This window comes from Chiloscyllium punctatum, chromosome 25 (genome assembly GCF_047496795.1).
Source record: "Chiloscyllium punctatum isolate Juve2018m chromosome 25, sChiPun1.3, whole genome shotgun sequence".
NCBI lineage: Eukaryota > Metazoa > Chordata > Chondrichthyes > Orectolobiformes > Hemiscylliidae > Chiloscyllium > Chiloscyllium punctatum.
The window spans coordinates 56,080,140-56,106,926 of record NC_092763.1 but is presented as its reverse complement, the minus strand read 5'-3'; the positions used below and the strand labels follow the sequence as shown (position 1 = coordinate 56,106,926).

Here is a 26,787-nt window from a genome sequence, read left to right as displayed (position 1 = left end):
GGCACTCTACCTGTATTCCTGATGAAGGGCTTTTGCCCGAAACGTCGATTTTCCTGCTCCTCCGATGCTGCCTGAACTGCTGTGCTTTTCCAGCACCACTCTAATCTAGACTCTGGTTTCCAGCATCTGCAGCCATTGTTTTTATCTAGCCTAATTATGCATGATGTAGATATGGGAGATGCTGTTCCAATTAAGCAACATCCTTCTAGGCATAACCTTCTAATGTTGGCACAGGTTCAAAAGGAGATTGAACATCTGCTCCAAGACGACATAATCGAAGTGTGTTACAGTGACTGAAGCTCACCCACAGTAATGGTGCCAAAACCAGATAGTACCCAACAGTTATGAATGGACTATCACAAAGTCAACGCAGTTACAAAGAATGATGTATATCTGATTCTGCGTTTGGAAGACTGTGTTGAAAAGGTGGGATAAGCAACTTATATTTATAAGTTGGACTTGCTCAGAGGATACTGGCAGGTACATTTGTCAAAAAGAGCGAAGGCAATTTCGTAATGCTAAATGGACTGTATCAGTTCAAAGTCATGCTGTTTGGTACGAATAATGCACTAGCCACATTTCAGAGACTAACCAATAAGATCATTGCCAGATAACCCAATTGTGTCATATATATGGGTGACCTGGTGATTTTTAGTCACACATGGAAGGAACACTTGCAACATCTAACAGACTTGTTTGATTGACTTTGAAAGGCAGGCTTGGAGATAAACCTGGTGAAAAGTGAATTTGCCAAAGCCCAAGTCATCTTCCTGGGCCATGTTATTGGACATTGGCAAATGCCCCCATGAAAAGCAAAAACAAAGGTAATTCGGGAGAGCAATATTACAATTCCTGGGATTGAGTGGATTTTATCAGAAATTCATACCAAATTTTAGCAGTGTGGTTGTTCCACTCACTGAATCTCTAATGAGCGGTAAGAAGCTTCAGTGGACAGCAGACTTTCAGATGGCATTTGACAGCCTGAAAGCTGTGTTAACCACTGCCCCAATATTAGCCACACCTAATTATGCAAAGCCATTTAATGTGGCTATCGATGCAAGTGATGTGGGTGTCCGTGCTGTGCCCCTGCAGGAAGATGATGAGAAGATGGAAAGACCTATTGAGTATTTGTCCAAGAAATGGAACATTTAACAGCAGAAATATTCGACAGTTGGGAAGGAGACTTTGAGCTTGGTGTTGGCGTTACAACATTTCAATGTTTATGTTACCAGTAATGTATCTGGGACAATCATATTTGTGGTCAAAACCCATTGAAGTTCATGGAGATACTTAAGGACAGAAATGTCAGACTGTTTAGATGGAGATTGTTCTTACAAGCTTGAAAATTGGGCATGTGACAGGATGAGAAAATGTGATTGCTGATGCATTGTCGAGACTTGAATGAGAAACAGTTATTTGGTGGCAGAAGTAAAACAGACTGAAACAAAATGTATTAGTGCATGTTTGCATGATTATTGTAATGTATTATTTTTGTGTGTTGTAGAGTACTAACGGTTTAAGACTAAGGGGTTTTAAAATGAAACCATCTTGGATATTGATTTTTTTTTAAGGGGAGGGGTATGATGATGCTGCTCCTTTAACAAGGTTATGTTGTCCTTGGTTTATTCTTCAGGAGGTTGTAAAGTCATAGGTTCTGAAAAGACTAGGTTGAAGTGGTTAAGAGCCAGTTTGATCATAGCTCACAGAAACTGCCTCCAGCAAAAGGCTTTCAAGTTTAAAAGAAACACTTGTACAATAAAAGGGCAGTGGCCAGTTTCTCAGCTCAGTTTTTCTCTAGTTTAGTTTGGTTAGCAAGCAGTAGTATTGTGAAGCTGCTGGACCCAAAGAAGCAGATCCATGCTGATCCTCTTTCTCTGACATCTCTCCTGTAAGACCCTGTGTTTGATTTTACCTTTTTGTGGCTACGGGTGTTTATGGGGATTATTGCAAGTATTGGGCATAGCATCATTAAATTAGTTTAATCTGAGGGTTTTCGGATAGCTTACCTTATTCTGTATTCTGTTCTTTCATTTGTGTTTCATTCAGTCATCCTGTAAATAAATTCTGTTTTGTTTAAAACTAAGTGGTTTGACCAGCTGCATCCCTACTGGAATATCTGTGTTACACCTGCTTAAAACAACTTGCAAAGTTAGGATCTGGACTACTTTCCTGAAATGTTTTGAGGGGGTCTGGCCTGGTTCACAACAGTGTATCTCAGTGTGTGTGTGACAGTGTATATAGTATGGTGGGGTCGCTTGTAGTATGACATGAATGCAGGATCCCAGTTGAGGTCGTCCTCATGGGTACCAAACTTGGCTATCACCCTCTGCTCGGCAGCTCTGCGTTATTGTATATCCCGAAGTCCACCTTGTAGGCCGTTCACCTGAGGATCTGAGGCCGCATGTCCTTAACCGCTGAAGTGTTCCCTGACTGGGAGGGAACATCCCTATCTGGTGATTGTTGCGCAGTGTCTATCTATCCATTAGACATCATGCAACAATTACCACACCGGGATGTTACCTCCCAGCAGGGGAACACTTCAGTGGTCAAGGACATTGAGCTCCAGATCTTCAGGAGAACATCCTGCAAGGCGCACTTCGGGATACACAACAACGCAGAATTGCCAAGCAGAGGCTGATAGCCAAGTTTGGTACCCACGAGTGCAACCTCAACTGAGATCTTGGGATCATGTCACACTATCGTATACACTCTCACTCATACACTCCACATGCAAATACACTCTTTGAAACAAACACACACACACACACAAACCCTCACTTACACACACACTCTCTCTCTCTCACACAGAGACACATACACTCTCTCTCTCACCTCCCCTCCCTCACATACATAAATAATCCATTGGAAATAAAACCAGTCCGATTCCAGGTTCGGACACAGATGGACTCTGAACAAGACCTTTCACCTAAAATGCGTTGTCTGACCTGAGATGTCACTTTTTTTATACTGATAAAAGCTTACATTATCACAGGGCAGTGACTTGAAAGAAATTCTGGGATTTACATATTAATAAATCGGAACCTGCTTTTCCATTCTAACGATTAAAGACTTAACGGCCATCTAGGTTTGTTCGTTACGTTTGCATCAGTCATGTGACCCTTTGATCTTTTACTTATAAATTCTGTGTCCAATATATCCTCCTCACTAGTACCCGAAGGAGGAGTGAAGCCCTAAAAACCTGTATTTTCAAATAAACCTGTTGGACAATAACATGGTGTTATGTGATTTTTGACTTTGTCCACCTCAGTCCAACACTGGCACTTCCACATCATGCAACATTGATCACTGGTGCAAGAGGTAAAGTTTACTTTTGGTTTAATGGCAGCATCATTAGTGGTGAACACCACTCACATTACTGCATTGTCACAGCATGAAACAGCTTGCTTCCAATCTTGCCCAAATTTTTGAATGACCTTTCCATGACGGGGTAGTTTGATGGAGACTGGGCACTAATGGCCCCAAGCTCAATATGAGTTTGTGCAATGTGCAGCAAGAAGCTGTCTGAATAGGGTAGCCATTATCTTGAAGGATGGCTTTAATCCAACAATTTCACAGCAGTACACAGTTATCAGTATCTCTTGAGATTTTCAATTTTGAAGTGAAATACAGAGCAATAAAATTGAGGAGGGATCAAAGATTTTGAACATTTAAATTGATTGTTAATGAGGGGAATGCCAGATTTTTTTGCTGTTATTTTTTGTTTAATTATAAAACAAGTCCCAAGATGAATATAAATTTTGCATTTACTACTGTATCATTCTGTGAGTATTGACAAGATGCAGCTGGATTATACAGAATACCTCGTTGCAAACCTGAATCTAATTAATTTGACTTGTATCTTTGAGACTCCACTTTGTTCTCTTCAGTGAAAACAATGAAGACTTTTTTTTAACTCTGTTAATCCTCTTGTCTTTACTCACTGATTTCTTCTGATTTGAGTAACTTTATGTGCCAATAACTTGTTGACAGTCAGTGACTGTGTACTGTGTGTGTGTGTGTGCGCGTGTGTCTGCATGTCAAAACATGCTGAAACGCCACTTGAGATTTTGAACAGCTTTGGTAAACATACACAGACCCAAGAGTTCAAGTTACACAAAATGTTAAGTTGCTGAAGTTGCAATGAAGCAGAAATCTCCATTAGCATTACTTCAACCACTACACAATTGCTGAGGGAATGAACACCTGGTGCAAGTTTTATTGTTTTTAAGCAACTTTGAAGTAACCTCTTTCTTCCATTATTAATTCCATTAAGATTTGAAAGTTTGCGTGCATTTTTCTCATAATTTGCATTATTTTTATCATAGAATTTTGCAAAGACTTGAATACTTTTTCGCTCATTTACTTCGCTAGTTTCTTGAAATAGCTGTCCATTTTTCTTACAGTTTCCTTGTGCAAGACATTTAGTTTCATTTTCAATTATTTCAGGAGGAGAATAATATTGAGAATTCCTTTTTTTTATTAAAAGATTCTTTCTGCTTTGATCTCTGTTACTGATTTGCCACTTAGTGAAAACAGATTTTCTCCATTTATGAATTTTGCATACCTCTATCAGACCTCCTCTCATTTGTAATGTGTCGAATTCAACTCCAGCATTCTAGTCATTTTTCATAATTTAAAACTACTCTTCTCTAATCTCGTTTTAGTGAGTATATTCTGCAGTCTTTGTATACATTCTATAACATTGATCCCTATCGTGTCATACGCTCTCCTTGTCAATAATTTGTCATGAATCTGACTGTCGAGTTCCACTGCTAGCAGGCAACCATTCAAAACTGTTAAATGCAAGAAGCCCAGAAAATATAGGCAGTTTTTAGTTAACATATTAACGACCAAAAGAATGATGTATTTGCTGTCATGTAGAACTGTTAAATGTCCTTTTTTAAAATTGTAATTTTGAAAGCAATTAATATCAAAACAACAAATTTCATAATTGACTGCCATATGAAAAATTATGAAAATTAAAACTTAAACCAATGTAAAATACAAACAGCTGTGCTATTTTTATGTGTGGGCAAGTTTAACCATCCCTCAATTCATCCATGAAAGCATTGACTGTTCACAATACGTTATGGTAGGCCACAACCTTAAACAATGAACAAGTGTTGCTATTTATCTGTAAGCTTTGGCAGTGGGTGTTGTTCAGCTATTCTTATCTGTCAGGATCTTTCTCTCATTTTAGCCAAGGGCACCGTGACCATTTGCAGATTCTGAGTGTAACCTTCTAAGAATGGCTAAACTCCCACATACCTGAGAATTGAACTTTGTACTTCCCAGGATCAGTTTTCATTGGATTAACTTGCTACATCATTGGGTTAGCCTGGATTGTTCTTGTGTTATGCATGATTTTATGTTTATACTTCTACAGGAAGTTAAGAATTACATGAATTGGATTTTCAGACAAGATTATTTTCAATGATACCCTGGATCCACTGATCCATGTTCTTCGAAATTGAAGAAAATGGAAGGCAATACAATGCAGACAGCCATTCTTACATGCAGACAATTTCTTTGCTTCTCTTTTAAATCCAATAAGCCAATAATAGACTAACTCTCCATCAGCTTTTAAGGACATTCTTAATTATGACCTATTGGCAACAAGAGTAGCTGCTCACAGAAGAATGTGTACAGTGTAATGAAATCCAATGCCAGATGAGATCCACAAATTTGGATGACTCAGTGAGTGCCTGTTAACAATGATCAGGATCCAGGAAAAATTCTTGTCTTTCTTTTTTATTTGTAAGGCAATGATACTGAGAACAAGATGCTTGTAAATTTTCATTTGTTTTTATATAATGGAGGACTCAGAAATCTAAAGAATTCTGTATTTGGTAGCTTAGTAATTATATTTGCAATGTACTGACTATATTATTGATACTAGTTTCATAAGGAACGCAGTTCAAGATGGCAGTGGTGGAATAGGCAGTATTTGGGCTCCTGAGCCTGGGGCTTGCTCACTCTGTCTGCTTGAATTTGTTTTCTTTGTTCGCTATTTAAAAAACTTTTGCTTCTACTTACTTTCTAGGGAGAGGTTGGTTGTGGCAGCACTGGCAGCGACAGCATTGAAAAGGAAGGCAGTGCCGTCAGGATCTGGAGCATGGTAGTGGCTTGTGAGCCTGGAGTGGGACCCTGGGAGATAGCAGTGAGGCAAGTGGTGAGCTCAGAGTGGGACCCTGGCTGTGGTGTCAAGGAGGAGACTGGTGAAGTGATGAGCTCAGGACCTGGCATTGGCTGGTACGTCAGTGGAAGAAATGTTGACGAGTTAGGCCCAACGACAAAAGATGGCACCTCTGGAACAGCTATTTCATTGGTTGGTAAAAACAATGACTGCAGATGCTGGAAATCCAGATTCTAGATTAGTCGTGCTGGAAGAGCACAGCAGTTCAGGCAGCATCCAAGTAGCTTCGAAGATTTCGAAGCTACTTGGATGCTGCCTGAACTGCTGTGCTCTTCCAGCACGACTAATCTAGAATTTTATTGGTTGGGTCTGGTAGCAGAAGAATTATAGACTGTTTTCAAGCTAGTTTTAATTTCTAAATTATTATTAAGCTATTCAAAAAGGTGCCAGATCATGGTGATAGTGAAAGTATTTTATTGTATTTTGCACTGGAAAATAAACATGACAATAAAATAATTCATTATAAAAGTATTCATCATTAACTCTGGAATTGTACAATTGGCTGAATGGAAAACTAAATCACCTGATGAGCAACTGAACAACAGTTTGTGTCTGTGTGCAACAGAGGAGAAAATGTGTGTCTATCACCATCTGGTGACAATCTAACTCTGCTCTATTTTAATGGTCTACATATTGAATAGCCTGTCATTGTGACTTATTACATTCATATATTATGAATGGTTACTGTTAAAAGGTTCTGCAAGGTGCTCATGAAGCTTCACCCGAACAAGAGTGAATGTCTCGATTGAAGAAATATTGTGGGTTTTCAACGGGTGACATATGAATATCACAATGTGAGTCTGTTTAAAAAAAACATTGCCAAGTTCAACGCATCAATTAATTTTCCCTACGGTTCCCCAACTTCCCCATTTTCATTCCCTACCCCAATATATTAAGTATATTTTATTCTTGAATAGCAACTGAGGTAAAAAAAGCTTCCACTTCTATGTCATAGAATCCCTATAGTATAGAAGCAAGCCACTTAGCCCATTAACTCCACACCAACCCTCCCAAGAGCATTCAACTCAAACCCACCTCTCTGCCGTACAATCCTGCATAACCTCACGACTAATCCACCTAACCTACATATCCCAAGACACTATGAGCAATTATGTACAGCCAATCCACCCAACCTGCACATCTTTGGACTGTGGGTGGAAATCTGAGACAAGGGGAGAATGTGGAAACTCCACATAGTCACCCAAGAGAGGGATCAAAACCAAGTCCCTGGTGCTGTGAGGCAGCAGTGCTGAACACTATGCCACCATGCTGCCCTTTTGGTTAGAGTTATTTCAAAGGAGCTTTTTTTAAAACATTTTGGAGTATTTTTTGTGAAATATTTTAATGTTCTAGGAATTGGAGAAAGTATACTCAAATGAATTCAGTGTTACTATGCTTCCAACTATCTTGTTAAAATAGATTAAGTATGAAGTTATTGTACCATTCTACTTGGAGAATGGAATCTATTTGCAACAGGGTAGCTATGCCCCATTCTGCTGTGTTCAGTGTGTCTCTTGTGAGATAATAATTAAGTTAATACAGTTGTTACAATTTGGGATTCAAGTGCATGCTTACAATGTCAAGGGAGATTGTATTGATAAACCTCTTTTTCAATTCCCAAATGGAAAATGTGCTGTGTCAAGTTTATTTCCTAATCCTTTGGAGTCGGTGGCAGCTGGAATATGGTTCTACAGACGCAAACAGCATTTGATCATTCACTGAAGTGCACATTACGTCAATAACATTTTCCTTAGTCCAGGATGGAAACCAATTATATGATCACTGCTATCACCAGCTGAGATCAGTAAGTTAATACAAAAAATTTTACTCAACCTAATATGTTGTCCATTTTTTCCTGACTTGATCATCAATTTTATCAACTGACCTTTACAACCTTTACATTGCTGAGGCTAAACGGCAGCTCGCAGACACCTCCTCCTACTGCCCCCTTGACCATGACCCCACCTCCCACCACCAAACCATCATCCTCCAGACCATCCATAACCTCATCACCTCAGGGGATCTTCCATCCACCACCTCCAACCTCATCGTCCCACAACCCCGCACTGCCCATTCCTACCTCCTGCCTAAAATCCACAAACCTGACTGCCCCGGCCGACCCATTGTCTCAGCCTGCTCCTGCCCCACCGAACTCATCTCTGCATACCTTGACATGGTCCTGTCCCCCTTAGTCCAAGAACTCCCCACCTACATTCGGGACACCACCCACGCCCTCCATCTCCTCCATGATTTTTGCTTCCCCGGCCCTCAACGCCTTATCTTCACCATGGACGTCCAGTCCCTATACACCGCCATCCCCCATCATGAAGGCCTCAAAGCCCTCTGCTTCTTCCTTTCCCGCTGACCCAACCAGTACCCTTCCACTGACACCCTCCTTCGACTGACTGAACTGGTCCTCACCCTGAACAACTTCTCTTTCCAATCCTCCCACTTCGTCCAAACCAAAGGAGTAGCCATGGGCACCCACATGGGCCCCAGCTATGCCTGCCTCTTCGTCAGATATGTGGAACAGTCCATCTTCTGCAGCTACACTGGCAACACCCCCCCCACCTTTTCCTCCGTTACATTGATGACTGTATCGACGCTACCTCGTGCTCCCACGAGAAGGTTGAACAGTTCATCCACTTTACTAACACCTTCCACCCCGACCTCAAATTTACCTGGACCATCTCAGACTCCTCCCTCCCCTTCCTAGACCTCTCCATTTCTAGCTCGGGCGACCGACTCAACACGGACGTTTATTATAAACTGACCGACTCCCACAGCTACCTAGATTACACCTCCTCCCACCCTGCCCCCTGTAAAAACGCCATCCCATATTCCCAATTCCTTCGCCTCCACCGCATCTGCTCCCAGGAGGACCAATTCCAATACCGAACAACCCAGATGGCCTCCTTCTTCAAAGACCGCAATTTCCCTCAGACGTGGTTGACGATGCTCTCCACCACATCCCCTCCACTTCCCGCTCCTCTGCCCTTGAACCCCGCCCCTCCAATCGCCACCAGCAGAACCCCACTGGTCCTCACCTATCACCCCACCAACCTCCAGATACATTGTATCATCCTTCGTCATTTCTGCCACCTCCAAACAGACCCCACCACCAAGGATATATTTCCCTCCCCTCCCCTATCAGCGTTCCGGAAAGACCAGTCCCTCTACGACTCCCTCGTCAGGTTCACACCCCCCACCAACCCAAACTCCACTCCCGACACCTTCCCCTGCAACCGCAAGAAATGCAAAACTTGCGCCCACACTTCCCCCTTCACTTCCCTCCAAGGCCCCAAGGGATCCTTCCATATCCGTCAGAAATTCACCTGCACCTCCACACACATCATTTACTGCATCCGCTGCACCCGATGTGGCCTCCTATACATTGGAGAGACAGGCCGCCTACTTGCGGAACATTTCAGAGAACACCTCTGGGACACCCGCACCAACCAACCCAACCGCCCTGCGGCTGAACACTTTAACTCCCCCTTCCACTCCGCCAAGGACATGCAGGTCCTTGTCCTCCTCCATCGCCAGACCATGGCAACACGACGCCTGGAGGAAGAGCGCCTCACCTTCCGCTTAGGAACCCTCCAACCACAAGGGATGAATGCAGATTTCTCCACCTTCCTCATTTCCCCTCCGCCCACCTTTTCTCAATCCCGACCCTCAGACTCAGCACCGCCCTCTTGACCTGCAATCTTCTTCCTGACCTCTCCGCGCCCAACCACTCTCTGGCCTATCACCCTCATTTTAACCTCCTTCCACCTATCGCATTCCCAACGCCCGTCCCCCAAGTCCCTCCTCCCTACCTTTTATCTTAGCCTGCTTGGCACACCCTCCTCATTCCTGAAGATGGGCTTATGCCCGAAACGTCGATTCTCCTGCTCCTTTGATGCTGCCTGATCTGCTGCACTTCTCCAGCAACACATTTTTCAGCTCTGATCTCCAGCATCTGCAGTCCTCACTTTCTCCTAATTTTATCAACTGAGCCAGATTTAAAATTGTTGAGCACTTTGGGCCACACCGCAGAGGTTGAACGTGGTATTTTCAGATAATATGACCTGCATTTTCTCACTTGTTTCCTTGTGAATGTACAAGAGAAAATACAAATGAAAACATAAAAAGAAGTCTGTAATCATGAAATTTTCTTTGTGCTACTTAACTATGTAAGATATCAAAGTCAAACTAATCTGTAATATCTCACTTTTTCATCGGTTTTCATTTGTAGTCATTCAAAGGCAATAGGGCAGCATCCTTTCTGAACTCCATGAATCTTAACTGTATCTGCCAGAAGGAGGAAAAACCTGGAGAAACTGTACTGGGATCCAAAAAGAGTATGAGAGACTAATGATGGCTGTTGCACATTTTAATCCTGGGGTTCAAAAGGTGACAGTTAATTATGTATTTGAACTAATGCACTTAAAGGGCAGAGTATCATGTGACAGCACTGGGATATTATTTCTTAGGCTGGCAATTCAGTGTTTGAAACTTTAATGCTGGCATCCCTACAGACATTTTAATTCCATACAAGAGGTTTAAATGCAACTGATGAAGCCGTTTAATTGGCAAGTATGTAAAGTTAGAGAGGTGAAAAGTAACTTGGTTTATTAAAGATAATCCCTCCAGCAACTGAGATCTCCTATGTTGCAAACAGTTAATGTCAGAACTATACATATGAGAACAAAATATGTGTAGGGAACTGAATCTAGCATTGGCAGTTGAATAAGAAATGAAATCTTGATTTAAGGAGAATGTTTTTAAAACGTGGAAATGAAAAAATATTGTAATGAATATGCAACTTGGGTTTCAAGAAAGTCTTCCTTGACCAAACAATTTTTTGAAGGAACTGCAAGAGTAAGCAAAGGTAATGTAGTGCACTTAATATACCTAAATTAATGAAGACTTTTGAAAACACCACTCAGTACAGAAGTTAATGAAGTCTGAGTACATTGAGTCATGGAACAAGTATCAGAACGAATAGTTCATCATAAAAAGCTAATAGGATAGTTATTCAGATGATAGAAGGTGGGAAATGGGGTTCACAGGATCAGCACCAGGATTACTTACATTCACAATTAACAAAGATTTTTTTTCTTTGGTTGATTTTATTGGTGTTAGTAGTAAGGCCAACATTTATTCTCCTTCCCTAATTGCCCTGGAAGAATTGGGATAACTACAAAATGGATGAACTGGAAGTTTCCCATCTCTGAATTAAAATAAAAGTTCATGATGTAGGCACAGAAATTGGTCTTAAACCTATAAACATTTTCTTTGGTAGTTGTGTTCCATTCCAAATTTTTGGGAAAATATATCAATCACGTTATTCTGTGTTGTGGAAGAGTTGGTGAATTGTGTTCATTAATACGGATAGTTTGCATGGTCCTGTGGAGCTCGGTAATAATAAATAGTAAATACTGGAAAATTTCAGAGCTGAAAATGTGTTGCTGGAAAAGCGCAGCAGGTCAGGCAGCATCCAAGGAGCAGGAGAATCGACGTTTCGGGCTCATGCCCGAAATGTCGATTCTCCTGCTCCTTGGATGCTCCCTGACCTGCTGCGCTTTTCCAGCAACACATTTTCAGCTCTGATCTCCAGCATCTGCAGTCCTCACTTTCTACTGGAAAGCTTCAGCATGACAACATCCACAGAGACAGAAAAACAGACCATTTGTAATCGATGGAAGAAGTTGGAAGTTTAACAATATTGAAGTGTAATTTCACCACTTTCTTTTTAATTCTTGTTAATTCCCAACAGAAGGTTCCCTGCACTATTTTCATTCCACGCGATTAAATGCATTGAAACAGTTTGGCTTTTTGAACACAAAGCACACAATTTTTGTACTTAATTTAATTTGTCAATATATAGAACTTTTAGCATGATCGCAATTGAAGCTGACTCGAATTTAAGCAAAATAAAAAACTAAAAGAACTGTGGATGCTGTAAATCAGAAACAAAATCAGAAATTGCTGGAAAAGCTCAGCAAGCCAAACAGCATCTGTGGAGAGAAATCAGAGTTAATGTTTCAGGTCGATTGTACTTACACTTGCAGTTACTTCAAAAACTTCATTGTTTGAACAAGGAAGACTTTTTGTTGAAAACTATGTTGCATATTCATTACAATATTTCTAGGGGTCACTCGACCCAAGTTGCTAACTCTGATTTCTCTCCACTGATACTGCGAAAGGCATCTGGATGGGTATATGAATAGGAAAGGTTTGGAGGGATATGGGCTGGTGCTGACAGGTGGGACTAGATGGCGTTGGGATATCTGGTCGGCATGGACGAGTTGGACCAGGGTCTGTTTCCATGCTGCACATCTCTATGACTTAAGCTTTTCCAGCAAAACATATGAACCATTCAGAAACCATGCAAACAAATAAAAGCAAAACGCACTTTTTTTTCCTGACAACGCTGCTCGTTTTGGAATTTGCAGTAAACAACTGTTAATGAAGAATGATTTGGAGCAGCCTGTGTTGCACTGGGTGTACAAAGTTAAAAATCACCTAACTTTGTAGATGAAGAAGGCTTCCGAGAATAAAACTAAAATAGCGCGCACGCAGGAAATGCGTAGCAAACACAGAAAACATCATGGACAGAAATACACAGCTCACGCTGTGTCCCTCCAGAACAGAGATAAAGACCATTTCCGGGTCTGCTCTCAGCGGAGTTCGGCTGAGCGCGGATTGCAAGCAATGACGACCTCCGACCGCCTGGGGGTGGCAGCGGAGCGGGGATGTTTGTTGGGCGGGGGTGGGGCTCGGAGGGGACCAGCGGCGTCAGCGGTTGCCCGACGTTGTGGCTCCTGGGCGGTGTGGGTGGGGAGGGGAGGGAGAAGGTCCGTGAGCCGGAAGTCCCGGCTCTGCCCGATAGAGGGCGCAGCTCCCTCCCTTCCCCTCCCCCACTCCGGCTGCCCTTTGTCCGCCAGATGGCAGCTTCACCTTCAGTCGGAGTGAGCGCAACGACATAAACCGCCGTTTGCCAGAGAGAGGAAAAAAAATAAAAATAAAAAAAAGTCAAAAAAAGCAAGCACTTTATCCGGCGAGGGCTTCACGGGGGGGTGGAAAAAAAGGGAATCGGCCGGAGCCAGGATATTAATAAAAATATCGAGAAGGGGAGGGGAAAAAAACCGGAATACAACAGTTGTGGAGAGAGGAAAAAAATAATTAAAAGGTAAGGAAGAGAATTTTTTTAACGATGTGGGGGACGGAGCGTGCAGAATATTCTAGAAAAGTGTGAAGTTGTGGAGCTGGGACGTGGGGGGTGAAGTGTTTCTCTCCTGGGTGTTGTGTGTATTTATATATATATTTTTTAAAAGGCCTGTGTGTTTGTGGAGAGAGATTTCAGCAAAATGGAGGCCGGGGCCCGGGTTTGTTTTTAAAATTCGCAATTCGGGCCTAGTTGGAGAGAGTGAGAGATAAACCTGCCAGCACCCCCCCCCCCCCACCCCTCTCCTCTCCCCACCCGTCCCCTCCCTCGGCCGCAGATTAAACTCCAGCCTCTCATTTCCCCCCCCCCGCACCCACCCACCCACCCACCCACCGTCCGACCGACCAACCAACCGACCGACCGTCCGTCCCAACTGCTGGCTCCCAAACCTGGAAACAACCCCCCGTCCCCCCCCCCCCCCCCCCCGACCAGCCCGTACTCTCTCCCGCACACACACACACACACACAAAATGTCGAAATCGTTTGGTTTCGTTTTGTTTTTGGAGGGAGGGGGGGGTTTGGTTAAACATCAAAATTCGGTGTCGGCGACTTCGCAGCAGAATGCTATAGACTTTTTGGCGCCACTTTGTTTTAATTTTTTTGTTTTTTTTAAATTGCTCTTTTATTTTCGGGCAACATTTCTCCTTGCCCCCCCCCCCCCCCCCTTGTGTTGCGTGTGTGTGTTTTTCTTCCGAATAAACGAGCCAAAGGGACAACTCCGCTACGATGCCGACGACGATTTTTTTTTGGGCGAACATCGGGTTTTTTTTTGGTAGAATCACTTCCTTGTCGGAAATAGGCAGAAGGAAAGCTTCTCGTTCTTTATTTTTCACGGCCGGGCCAAAGTAGCACTTTGTGACTCCACGAAATGAAGTGTTGCTTTTTTAAAAATATTTTTTATGTTGTAAAGGTTTTAAAGAATCCCCTGAGCGAGTAAGAATGGCTGTAGTCATGTCCGGGTCCATGTGACAATGTTGTAAACACTCTGCCAAGGAGGGGGAGACATTATTCCCCAAGAGTTTAAGGGGCTCCTTTTCATTTTTAATGATTTTTTTTCCCCAGACGCTCGCTTCTGAGCACTTTTTTTAAACACTGTTTACGTGCAGTGTATTTCAAGATGTATTTCAAGGAGCAATTTATTTATTTTTCAATAAACTATTCACAGTAAACAGATCCCCATAAATCACCCTGCAATTTCTTAGCCACACCCTGTTAATGCCTAATCTGGTGGATTTCGTGGGAAGTCCGGCAACTCAGTTTCTTGTTAACGGGCGATTTGCCATTATTTTCGCAAAACGAAAATGTTGAAACTCAAGTCTCGGAGTACAAATTGGCTGATTACTTTTCATGATTTTGTGCAAAGTCTTTCATAAACGCCGATGATCGCAGGGAATTCTGGCTTCTACACTTTTGAAGGTTGTTTGATATTTACTAGGATACTTTAAAGTGATCCTGTCAGGATAACCTTCTGATCCTTTGCAGTTTGTTTTACCAACTTTGACTCATCGCATGTGCGTTTTCATCTCGAGCTTCACGATTTCAAAATTTACTCATTAAAAACGTGATTGCCTTCGTCTTCGCGTATCTGTGGACGTGTTTATTCTCGGTTCAGTGCTTGATGAGTGAAACTAAAGCCACTATAGGCTTCAAAAATAAATCAGCTGTTAAAATTCAGTTATTCTGCATTTAATTGGCAAATATGAGTGTCTTGTTGGCAACAACTGAAATATCCTCTTAGGGATTGAAATTTGGACGAGGAGTCCACTGTTATCTCAGCTCAAATCATTGTGGTAGTAATCTTGTAGTTTGTAAACTCCAGTCTTTGTTTAGAGGTTGCTGTTCAAGTTTGAGTATGTAATTCACATTTCATCTAAAATCCTTTGTGACTTGTGTGTGCATATTGTTAAGATGACATTTAATTTTTGAAACCAACATAAAGCTGTTAATGTATTGTCCTATGCTTTGTTGTAGGTAAAAACAATGACTGCAGATGCTGGAAACCAGATTCTGGATTCGTGGTGCTGGAAGAGCACACAGTTAGGCAGCTTCCGAGGAGCAGTAAAATCGACTTTTTGGGCAAAAGCCCTTCCTGATGAAGGGCTTTTGCCCAAAACGTCGATTTTACTGCTCCTCGGATGCTGCCTGAACTGCTGTGCTCTTCCAGCACCACTAATCCAGAACCTATGCTTTGTTGTAGTCAAGGTGCTGGAATCTCATGGAATTTTTGTATCAGAATTATGGGGAAATGCGTGAAAAGTAATAAAATATTGACCTCTACTGCACATACAGTAGTTAATTAATCAAGCACTTCTGTGCCTATTGTTTTTGTAAAAATAAAAGTAAAGATCAGATTAGTTATTTTAAAACTTAATTTGGTTCTAAAGATTCCTAAGTTACAGTACACGTTGAAGAACGTATTCAATAGGGTATGTGAACTCGTTGTGTAATAAAATATTCTAATTGAATATTGGAATAACTATCAAGTATTCTGAGGCACTGCCATTTCAAAATGACATCATGTTATTCTGAAAGAAACTGAACTCTCAGTTGAACAGGAAGTGGTACAAATGAACTCTAGCGATCGGATTAAATTTCTCAGCCAATAATGTCAGTTGCCCAGCTGAAAATTGGATTCTATTGTCTGTCTTGTTATCACAATAATGTTAGTCTTCTGTAGAAACAGAACATAAATGATTAAATTAGAATGCATGTAACAATGTGCATCTTGTCTACTGACTCATGAAATGGTCAAATGAGATTAGTTTAGGTTTCTGTGGGTAACCCATTTGAAATGATCACATGATTGATCCTTGAATTATGTTATCAGTAGTAATGTTTTTGAAAAATCTATTAAACTGTAAACGAAACAGCTTTTATTCAATTGACACAGTTTGCAAGTATGAAGAAGTTGTAATTTACAGTTGGCAGCTCCGAAACAGGCTTTAATTCCTTAAAATAACTCAGTTATGAAGATTTTATTTTAAACCATGGCATCACTTTCAGCTCTATGCTGTAGCAAAATAGTTTGTATCCTGTATGGCGATTCAATACAAGAATCACTGCAGAAGATTGAAGAGTTGCATCAGATAACAGATGATGTAGTTAAAGTTGAATTTGTGAATTCTTCAAGCGGGAGAGATGTAGAAGGTTGGAGCTTATTGGCAAGAATTGTACCTTAAGCACGTTGACTGGATGCATTGGCATTGTTAGAGCGGGAGAGAAAATAGATATGCAGTAAAGAAATATTGGAAGGTTTAAACTTTTGAACTAGAGATGGATAAAGTGCAGGTAACATAACTTAGACAGAGGAAAGTCATACTGTGTGATTGAAGCAGTGGGCACTTAGTAAATGCAGATAAATCCCATGTCTTGTGTTAAGCATCTCACAATATGAGAAGGAAGCATTGACTTTGACAGAGATGGCTAGTTATAAATTTGGTCATGCTATCTTGCCATGCCTGTTGCATGGCCTTTTTCAAACTCAGTCCTGTTAAGTTTGTTCTTAGGCATCATACTGCTGCTGACAACCGAGGTATCTTGTTAAAACCCTTGCTTGTCTCCATTTGAGTCATTTTGTTCTCTGGCTTTTTGCCAAATTGTTCAATGATATGTGACATATCTGGTCAGCTGGTCCCTGACGAGAAATGCATGTTTATTTAGTGTTGGTCAGAATTACTGTGTACACACCCACTTTTTCACACAATCTGTTTAAATGATTAATATGGTTCTGCTCTGAAATAATCTCAGATCTAAATTTAACTGTAGCAAGTGATGAGAACAGCTTAATTTAGATTTGATCTGAACGTGATGTACCCTCCTCCAGGATCATTGTAATGTGGGAAGGCATCGACCTAATTGCTGGAAGTCTTGTCATGTAATTATTGTGGCAGCCTTTTTTTTAAGTCTTTATTGTGATGGCTTTGCAGAAATTGAGTTGTGACCAAGTCTCTACTAGTGTTTGTTATTGATCTGCATTACCTACGCACATTATTTGTTGATGTTTATCTTTGCCTGCTAAAGCTTCTGTGGATTATGACTATTTCTAATGCATCAGGTGAGAGATGGAAACATGAGCCAAATTTGTTTTGATCTTTCCAACTGACAAAGGGGAAATTGATGAGTCATTGTCATACAGTATGAAAACAGACCTCTGTCCAGCTACACTCTGATCATGTTCCCAAATTAAACTAATTCCATCTTCCTGTGCTTGGCCCATGTCCCTCTGAACCTTTCCTATTCATGACCTTATCTGAACATCTTTTAAATGTTATAACTGTACCTGCATCTACCACTTTGTCTAGCAGTTCATACCACACACAAACTACGCAGTGTTTTAAAAAAAGTTGTTCCTCTAGATATTAACATTCTTTCTCATTCCAAGTTTTTATCAGCTTTGGGCTTTAATGATAGTGACAAACACATAATACAAACATGGTTATTTGGGGTAAAATAAATTCCATGGATAGAGGTTTGCCTAGCTAACCGGAAACGGATTGTTGTCATAAATTGGTCATTTTCAGATTGGCAAGATGTGACAAATGGAGTGCCGTAGGGATCAGTGCAGGGGCCTCAACTGTTCACAATCTGTATCGGTGACTTGAATGAAAGGACCAAATGTATTGTAACAAAATTAGCTGATGGCATAAATACAGATAAAAAAGTAAGTTGTGAAAGAGAAATAAGTCGATGAAGACATGTTATAAATGGGCTTAAAACTGGCAGATGGAGTATCATGCAGAAAAATGTGAACTTGCCTGTTTTGTCCAGTTTGAATAGAAAGGTAGCAGAACTGTGTAGAATGACCTAACATATCTCATACTTAGTATGCAGGTACAGAAGATCATTAGGAAGGCAAATGCAATGTTGTTTATTGCAAGGGGAATGGAATATTAAAGTTGGGATGTTTTACAAAAGTTGTGCAGAGTCTCGAAGAAATTGCATGGAGCCATGGTCCACTGACCCTTGTATCAAACCAGTCCATGCTGACCATAATCCCAAACTAAACTAACCCTACGTGCTTGTCCCTGGCCCATATCCCTCCAAATATTTCTTTTTCATGTACTTAGAGTCATAGCGATGTATAGCACGGAAACAGATCCTTCGGTCCAACTCGTCCATGCTGACCAGATATTTCAACCCAATCTGGTCCTACCTGTCAGCACCCGGTCCATATCCGTCCAAACCCTTCCTGCTCATATACCCATCCAGATACCCATCTAGATGCCTTTTAAATGTTGCAATTGTACTAGCTTCCACCACTTCCTCTGGCAGCCCATTCCACACACCCATCACTCTCTGCGTGAAAAAGTTGTCCTTTAAATTTCTTTTGTATCTTTCCCCTGTCGCCTAAACTATGCCTTTTAGTTATGGTCTTCCCCTCCCCAGTGAAAAGACCTTGTCTATTTACCTTATCCATGCCCCTCATGATTTTGTAAACCTCTATAAGGTCATCCCTCAGCCTCCGACGCTAAAGGGAAAGCAGCCCTAACCTATCCAGCCTGTCCCTGTAGCTCAAATCCTCCAACCCTGGCTGTCTAAATGTCTTTTAAATATTGTGACTGTACTGTATCATCGCTTCTTCTGAAAATTAGATTAGATTACTTACAGTGTGGAAACAGGCCCTTCGGCCCAACAAGTCCACACCGCCCCGCCGAAGCGTAACCCACCCATACCCCTACATCTACATCTTCCCCTTACCTAACACTACGGGCAATTTAGCATGGCCAATTCACCTGACCTGCACATCTTTGGACTGTGGGAGGAAACCGGAGCACCCGGAGGAAACCCACGCAGACACAGGGAGAACGTGCAAACTCCACACAGTCAGTTGCCTAAGGCGGGAATTGAACCCGGGTCTCCGGCGCTGCGAGGCAGCAGTGCTAACCACTGTGCCACCGTGCCGCCCACTATGCCACCGTGCCGCCCACATACAAGCCACTTTCGTGTTTTTAAAAAAAATTGTCCCCATGTCTTTTTAAAAATGTTTCTCAGCTCATCTTAAAAAATATGCCACTGACGTTTGCAATCCCCCACCCTATCTCTAGTACTGTGCATCATTTCAATTTCCTCATTTAAGAATGGATAAAAATGCATTTTAAGCAGTTACCTGGGATGGTGAAGTTTCCTTACAAAGAAAACTTGGGTATACTGGAGTTGCTACTTGTGGGATATAGAAGAATGAGAGAATCTGAGAGTTAGGACTTCAGAATTCTTGTGCTCAATGTGGTGGAGGCACAGTCATTGAAATACACTGTTGGAAATTGTTCATTAATAATGCAGTCAAATGTTATCGGGATTAGGTGGGAATGTTGGGCTGAGATCGCAATCAGGTCAACTGTGAAATTGTTCAATGGCAGAGGTGCTGAACGATCTACTCCTTCTAATTCATTGTATTTTTTTTGAATGAATGAGCTGCATAAGTATCTAGTTCAGGGCTGTTGCCTGTCCAGTGAGACCACAGAAGGCTCACGGATAACCTGTTCCTAGCTAGTCGTGGTGGTTTCTTCAGTATTGTTTATACTAATATCGTGCAGTAGTAACCATGATGTCCTGCTAAGCCATCAAATGTATCATTGTAGTTGACAGGATCATATGATTTTGTAAGTTCTTTATTGTACAGACAATGTAAATCTTCTGCTATCCCCCTCCTCTTCACCTGATAAGCATGATCTCTGAGCACTGTAACATGACTCGACTGTTAAACTCTCAAGCCTGCTCTTCTAGCCATAGTTAATGTGAAATGACTCCATTTACTATTCTTGGTTTTCTAGCTCTTGCATAATAAAAAAATCTCTGAAGCTCTGTTTTGATTTTTTTTAAATTCACCTTGCCTCAGCAGTCTCAAGCTAGACAGTTTCAGATTTCCATTATCCTTAGATTGAAGATGTGCTTCATAATTTGACTCATAATAAACTCAGTTCTAATTTCGGGGTGAAATACGAAAATTTGAAACAAAAACTGAAAATTGTAGACATGATCCGGGTTGGCAAGACCTGTGGAGAGATAAACAGTTAACGATTCAGGTTTGTGGCCTTTTCTCAGAATTAGGGAGGAAAAAGTCAAAACTAAAGGTTAAATAGTACAATCTTTAAAGCAAGGACAGAATGACAGGGGAAGAGTAGATCAGAATGGTGTAAAGAACAGGAAGTGTGAACAGTTTTTATTAGTTATGGTTTCTGTTTTAGCTGAGAAGGAATGCAGTTGCTGAGTTAATGTAAGGTATTGATTACAGTTGGTGAGTGAAATACAGAAGAACCTTGATTATCAGAATACCAATTATCCAAAAATCGGATTATCTGAAGGAGATGTCGAGGTCCTGATAGAAACATTACATCAAAGATGTGTTTCTAACAGTGATTGCGTCTTTTGTTTACAGTGATTAAACAGGCACCGGACTGACCACCTGCCCTCTCTCTCACCACATACCTTCCCTGGAGTTCTGCAGTGGTGTGAACCCTCCCCATTCCCCTGACCTCTGATAATCTCTCCAGCATTGTCCTGGATAGGGCAACTGTAGAACCTGTCAAAAAGTTGTATGTGTGCGCACACTATTTGGAGACTTACCCCACAAATGCGGTGGCGGGGTAGCAGTCTTTTTGGTGTCCAGTCAGGCTGCCCTGGAGAGGGGGTGGGGGGGGGGGGAAGAGGTGTTGGATCGGGTTTGGGGAGGGTGGGGGCGTGGGTGGTAGGCGGTGTTGGACGGGCTTGCGAGCGGGGAGCAGGTGGTGTTGGGGGAGGGGGATTGCATGCCGTGTGCTTTGGGGGCACTGTTGGATGGGGTTGGGGTGGTGTGGACTGGGTTAGGGGATGGGCTGTGTTGGAAGGGGTTTGGTGGGGTGAGGGGCAGCGTTGGGCAGGGGGTGAGTAGGAGTGTGGTCTTGGGGCGAGGGACCATATGCTGTGTGCTGCTGCAGTCTCCTGAACTTGGAACAGACTTTACAAACTCCGGGCCCCAGAGGAAAAGCATTTACTCGGTTAACTGAATAATCGATTATCCAAATGAAATAGTGCCCGCCCATCTCGTTCGGATAATCAAGGTTCCCCTGTATATTAACAGAATGGGCATGAATTGATTTTCTGAATTTCATTGTAATCCCTTCCCTAGCCCCAGTAAGATAAAATTCGAAGATTTATCCCTTAAATGCTAGATCAAGACTGGTTTTGATATTTACAAAGCTTATGTAAAACTTACTTTCCTACTTGACAGTCTTTATGTTGTGGTCATGTGGAAGCTGTGAAAGGAGCACGTAACATTAAAGAAGGACTTGAGTGTGTGACAGAACAGGAACAGTAAATTATAAGGAATTGAATGTGACTCAACTGTAGACAAAAAGGAACGTTTTGCACAAAGCAGCAAACCATGTCCCAAGGCACATCAAAGGATAATTATTTGACAAAGTATGGCACCAAGTCCCATAAAGTGTAACTTAGGTGGATAACCCAAAGTGGTGGTGAAAAAGTTAAGGTTTAAGGAGTGTCTTAAAAGAGGAAAGCCAGTCAGTGGGGTGTTGGGGGGAGTTGCAGACTTGAGGTAACTGCAGGCATGGACACTGGTGGTGTAATAATTAAGAGACTCAAGGGTCCAAAATTAGATAACTGCATACGTTTGAGGATTGTGGCAGTGGAAGAGCTTGGAGAGATTGGGATGGATGAGGCCGTGAACATACCATCATCTGAATTAGGACCAAGAGTAGGTCATTTACACCACTCTTCTCTCTCCTCCCCACCCCCCCGCGCAAATCCCCATAACCCATCTTTCAAATCGTTGCTTCGCCATTCAATAATGGAAGAATTTGGAAACAAAGATGGAAATTTTTAATATTAAGATGTTGCTTGACCAGTACTGATTATAGTTTTGCAAACACAAGTGACTAGGTGAGCAGGTGAGTTAAGACACAGGCAGTAGAGTTTGGGATTATTTAAAGTTTATGGGGGATAAACTGTTTGAGACTAACTGGGAATGTGTTGGGATCATCATAAATGTACATGTGGAAATTTATTTGTTTTGGAAGATGTTGCTGACCGTGCAAATAAGTGGGGATCAAGTATAGATCCTTGCAGGGAGTTGTTGAGCAAGACTGGAGATGGGGCAGTAATTTCATGCACGTTGGGTCAAGGTGTTTTTTTTTCTTGAGAGTTGAAGTAAAGTTAAAGGGAGAAGGCACAACACCTGAAAAGAGAATTGAAATAGAAATGTTAAAAACAGAAATGAAAGACTGTTTTTAGGTTTTGGCTTTCAAATTATGTCTTAAATATGTTATGATTTGGAGGTGCTGGTGCTTGACTCGGGTGTCCAAAGTTAAAAATCAAAACACCAGGTTATATTCCAACAATATTTGGAAGCACTAGCTTTCGGAGCGTTGCTCCTTCATCGGGCGGTTGTAGAGTATATACTTATAACCTGGTGTTGTGATTTTTATACCTCATGAAGTAACTTTTCAAGGGTGGTCTGTGATGTGAAATGTGTCATTCGTATATATTAATATCATTTATTGTAGAGTTTGGATCTTGAATGAAAGCCGTGTCCGTTTTGGTTTCTGTACAGGAAGGTTTAATAGTGAGTTGTGAGTCTTCGTGGAGCAATGATAATAAGTGAGATTGTCATTCCAGGAGAGTCCCAGTCAGCTGCGCTCAGAGACAATGTGGGTTTGTTTGTTTTGTGATAGGAGTATCTGCCATATCCTGGCAAGACAGAGTGTCCAACACAACAGTCCTATCTCGCGCTGGCCTTCCCAGAGTGTACACGCAGCGGAGACTGCGCTGGCTGGGCCACGTCCACTGCATGGAGGACAGCCGTATCCCAAAGAATATCCCCTATAGTTGTGGTTCTGTTCGCCGAGCTGGGAATTTGTGTTGCAGACGTTTCGTCCCCTGTTCAGGTGACAGATTCAATCAATAAGCACATTGATCTGGACCCAAAATACCAGCCACTGCAACGGACAGCTGGAACTGACAACCGGAAGCGCCAGATTCAAACCACGACAAATGCCGGAGGAAAGATCACAGAAGCGCTTCACAGGAGGCTCCTAAGCACTGAAGATGTCACCTAGACAGGGGACAAAATGTCTGCAACACAAATTCCCAGCTCGGCGAACAGAACCACAACAATGAGCACCCGAGCTACAAATCTTCTCACAAACTTTGAAGAATATCCTCTATAGAGAGCTTGCATCTGGGAAGAGAAATACTGGATGTCCCCAGCTGCGCTACAAGGACCTCTGCATGAGGGACATGAAGGTGCTTGATATCATTACAGAATCCTGGGAAAGGCTTGCAGCTGACGGCACCAGATGGAGAAGCACCCTGAATTATCACCTCAAAACATGGGAAAAGAAGCTGATAAGCATTACCGCAGTCAAGCAGGCACGCAGGAAGGAGTGTTGCAGTTCGAGCAGATCAACGACCACAGAGAGATGTGACCTCTGCAACTGGGACTGTTACTGCATTGTTGGTCTTTTCAGTCATAAGCGACGTTGCTTCAGGGAAGCACAAAGTTGGACCAATGAGGATGCAACCCACGGTCAGCCATGACCGCAAGGGGCCTCACTCACTCACTCATGATAGGAGACAGCAAACACTCAAAGACATGAGCCTGCTTTTAGTTTAGAAGGATCGAGAGTTGATTTTGCTTCGGAAAGAGCTGCACATTGGAAAGCTTTTCGTTCAGTTCGCAGAAGACCTGACTGGGTTAGATATAATAACACTTTCTCTTGGAGAAAGGAGCTGGTCCAGAACAGTTAGAAAATATGTTGCCTCAGTGCAAGTGTTTTAGCTTGAAAGTTCGAGGTCAAGGTGTTTGGTTGGAACCTGAAGGGGTTATTTGAAGCTTAGTTTAAGCGGTTGTCTGAATAAGCAAGGAAGAGGCTACCAAGCTCTCCAGAACAAGAGTTGAGAAACCTATGGATGTGATAGAGAAAGGAATGCTGGTATTTGAATACTGTAAAGTGATGGTATTGTAAAAGATGTAATTTTGTTCTGCTGTTTCAAAATCTTTGTAATGGTGTCATATATAAATAGTTCAGTTTGTTCTGTTTTATCACTTCCTTTGTCATAAACATCTGTTTTATTGTTAAACCTGCAGCTTTTAATGCTCATGATTCAGTGACCATTATATTAACTTAAAACAAAACCAAAACATGATCCATCCAGATTTCAGAGTAAAGTCTGACTTGTCTAGTAAATGCATCAGCGAGGATCATAACATGCTACTTGTAGGGAACATGGAACTTAGATCTAGCAAGTTGTGTCACTCCACTATGTTTTTATGACCAGATAATCTTTGTTGATTGAGTGATTACAATTGGATCGGATATTGGAAATAACATCACTGGTGCTTCTTTGAAATAGTGCTGGAGGATGCTTTTACAAGCATCTAAAAGGACAAATAGGACTTTGGTATAATGTCTCATCTTAGTGATGAACTGCAGAGCCAGAACTCAGCTGGCTCTGAAATTCTGTCTCAAAGACTAGGAAACGTGCAATGGAATTGAGTGGAATTGAGCACAAACATTGAAGTATTAGTTTTTTGGGAGAATGGTGGATAGCATCAGAAATATGAGCACAGTGATTTGTTTGATCCACGTTGGGAAGTAGTGCAGATCAAATTTAGACAGATTCAGTAGAACGATCGGTATTGATATGAGTGCTAATTATTTACATCCACAGTCAATTGTTAATTTTCTATTGGTATAAAAAATTGAAAAGATGAAACCAGAATAAAGTTGATTCTTTTTTGCACTCAAATCTGGGAGTAAAACTTGAATCCATTTTGTTTTGTTAATAATGTATGAATGCTCAACTGATCTTGACTTAATTGTAAAATTTATTTATTTTTTGTTTTTTGATAGAACTTAGAACATCTTGCCCACCTACCTGTCTTTGCCTTTCGCAAAGCTAAAGGTGAACCAATAAGGGTTTCCAATAATTGGTCATGGTTTCGTGTCATCTTCAGACTTATACTATCTGCCATGGGTGGACTCAAACCTGTGTCCTCATAACATTAGCCTGGGTATCCAGCTTAATAGTCTAGCAATAATACCACAAGGCCATCGCCACTCGATTGTTACTCCAGAAACTCAGCTAATGTTCTGGTGGCCTGGTTTTAAGTCCCACCATGACAGCTGATGGAATTTGAGTTCAGTTGAAAAAAAGCATTTTACGGGAGAGGTAATGGCTGAGTGACGTTACTGCTTGACGATAACATTCCTTATAAATGTAATAACATTTAATCTACTTAAAACATAAAAATTCAGCATTTCAATTTTTATTTAAATTTAAAATTACAAGTTAGCAAATTTTGTGATGCACTTTGTCACCCTATGTCATGAATTTATTAAGTGCTGAGGATGTAATCAAAAGGGTCATTTTTCAATTCTGATCAATCTAAGGAGTCCATATCAACACTAAAAAATAAAAGATGAGCCTTTTTCAAGGGGCAACTATTTAAGAAATTATATGATATTTTATAAATATAGTTTGTGGACCTCGGTAAGTTTTGTCTTATTCATTCATAGGATATGAGGATCACTGACAAGACCAATATCTGTTCTTCTCATCCCTGGTTATTATTCAAGATGGTGGTGATTATCTCCTTGAATAATTGCATGAGTAAAATATATTTGAAATACACAAACTTGTTTTTTTGTGTGGGGTGGTGCTGAATTTGATTGAGGCAGTGAGAAGCGTCCTCTTTGAAATTACAAAACACCTGTTGGCACCAGTTCAACCCTAGCTCATAGAGTCATGGAGATATACAGCATGGGAACAGACCCTTCAGTCCAACCTGTACACGCCAACCAGGTATCCCAACCCAATCTAGTCCCACCTGCCAGTACCCGGCCCATATCCCTCCAAACCCTTCCTATTCATATACGCATCCAAATGCCTCTTAAATGTTGCAATTGTACCAGCCTCCACCACTTCCTCTGGCAGTTCATTCCATACACGTACCTCCCTCTGTGTGAAAAAGTCGCCCCTTAGGTCTCTTTGATATCTTTCCCCTCTCTCCCTAAACTTATGCCTTCTAGTTTTGGACTCCCCAATCCCAAGGAAAAGACTTTGCCTATTTATCCTATCCATGCCCCTCATAATTTTGTGAACCTCTATAAGGTCACCCCTCAGCCTCCGATGCTCCAGGGAAAACAGCCCCAGCCTATTCAGCCTCTCCCTATAGCTCAAATCCTCCAACCCTGGCAACATCCTCATAAATCTTTTCTGAACCGGTTCAAGTTTCACAACATCTTTCCGATAGGAAGGAGACCAGAATTGCATGCAATATTCCAACAGTGGCCTAACCAATGTCCTGTACAGCCGCAACATGACCTCCCAACTCCTGTACTCAATACTCTGACCAATAAAAGAAAGCATACCAAACGCC

General features: G+C 41.7%; 1 protein-coding gene across 5 annotated transcripts in view; it reads left to right on the top strand.

The window, feature by feature from the left end:
* The first annotated feature begins 13,114 nt into the window (after positions 1-13,114).
* The window catches only part of stag2b (STAG2 cohesin complex component b), a 182,015-nt gene continuing 168,342 nt past the window's right edge, over positions 13,115-26,787 (top strand). For 2 of the 5 annotated variants that reach the window (XM_072595299.1, XM_072595301.1), the window contains exon 1: positions 13,116-13,376. The gene's annotated coding sequence lies outside the window, so the exon portion shown is untranslated. Of the gene's footprint in view, positions 13,377-14,668; positions 14,829-26,787 lie in introns of those variants that run through there. The other 3 variants (XM_072595302.1, XM_072595303.1, XM_072595300.1) reach the window with 3 other exon arrangements.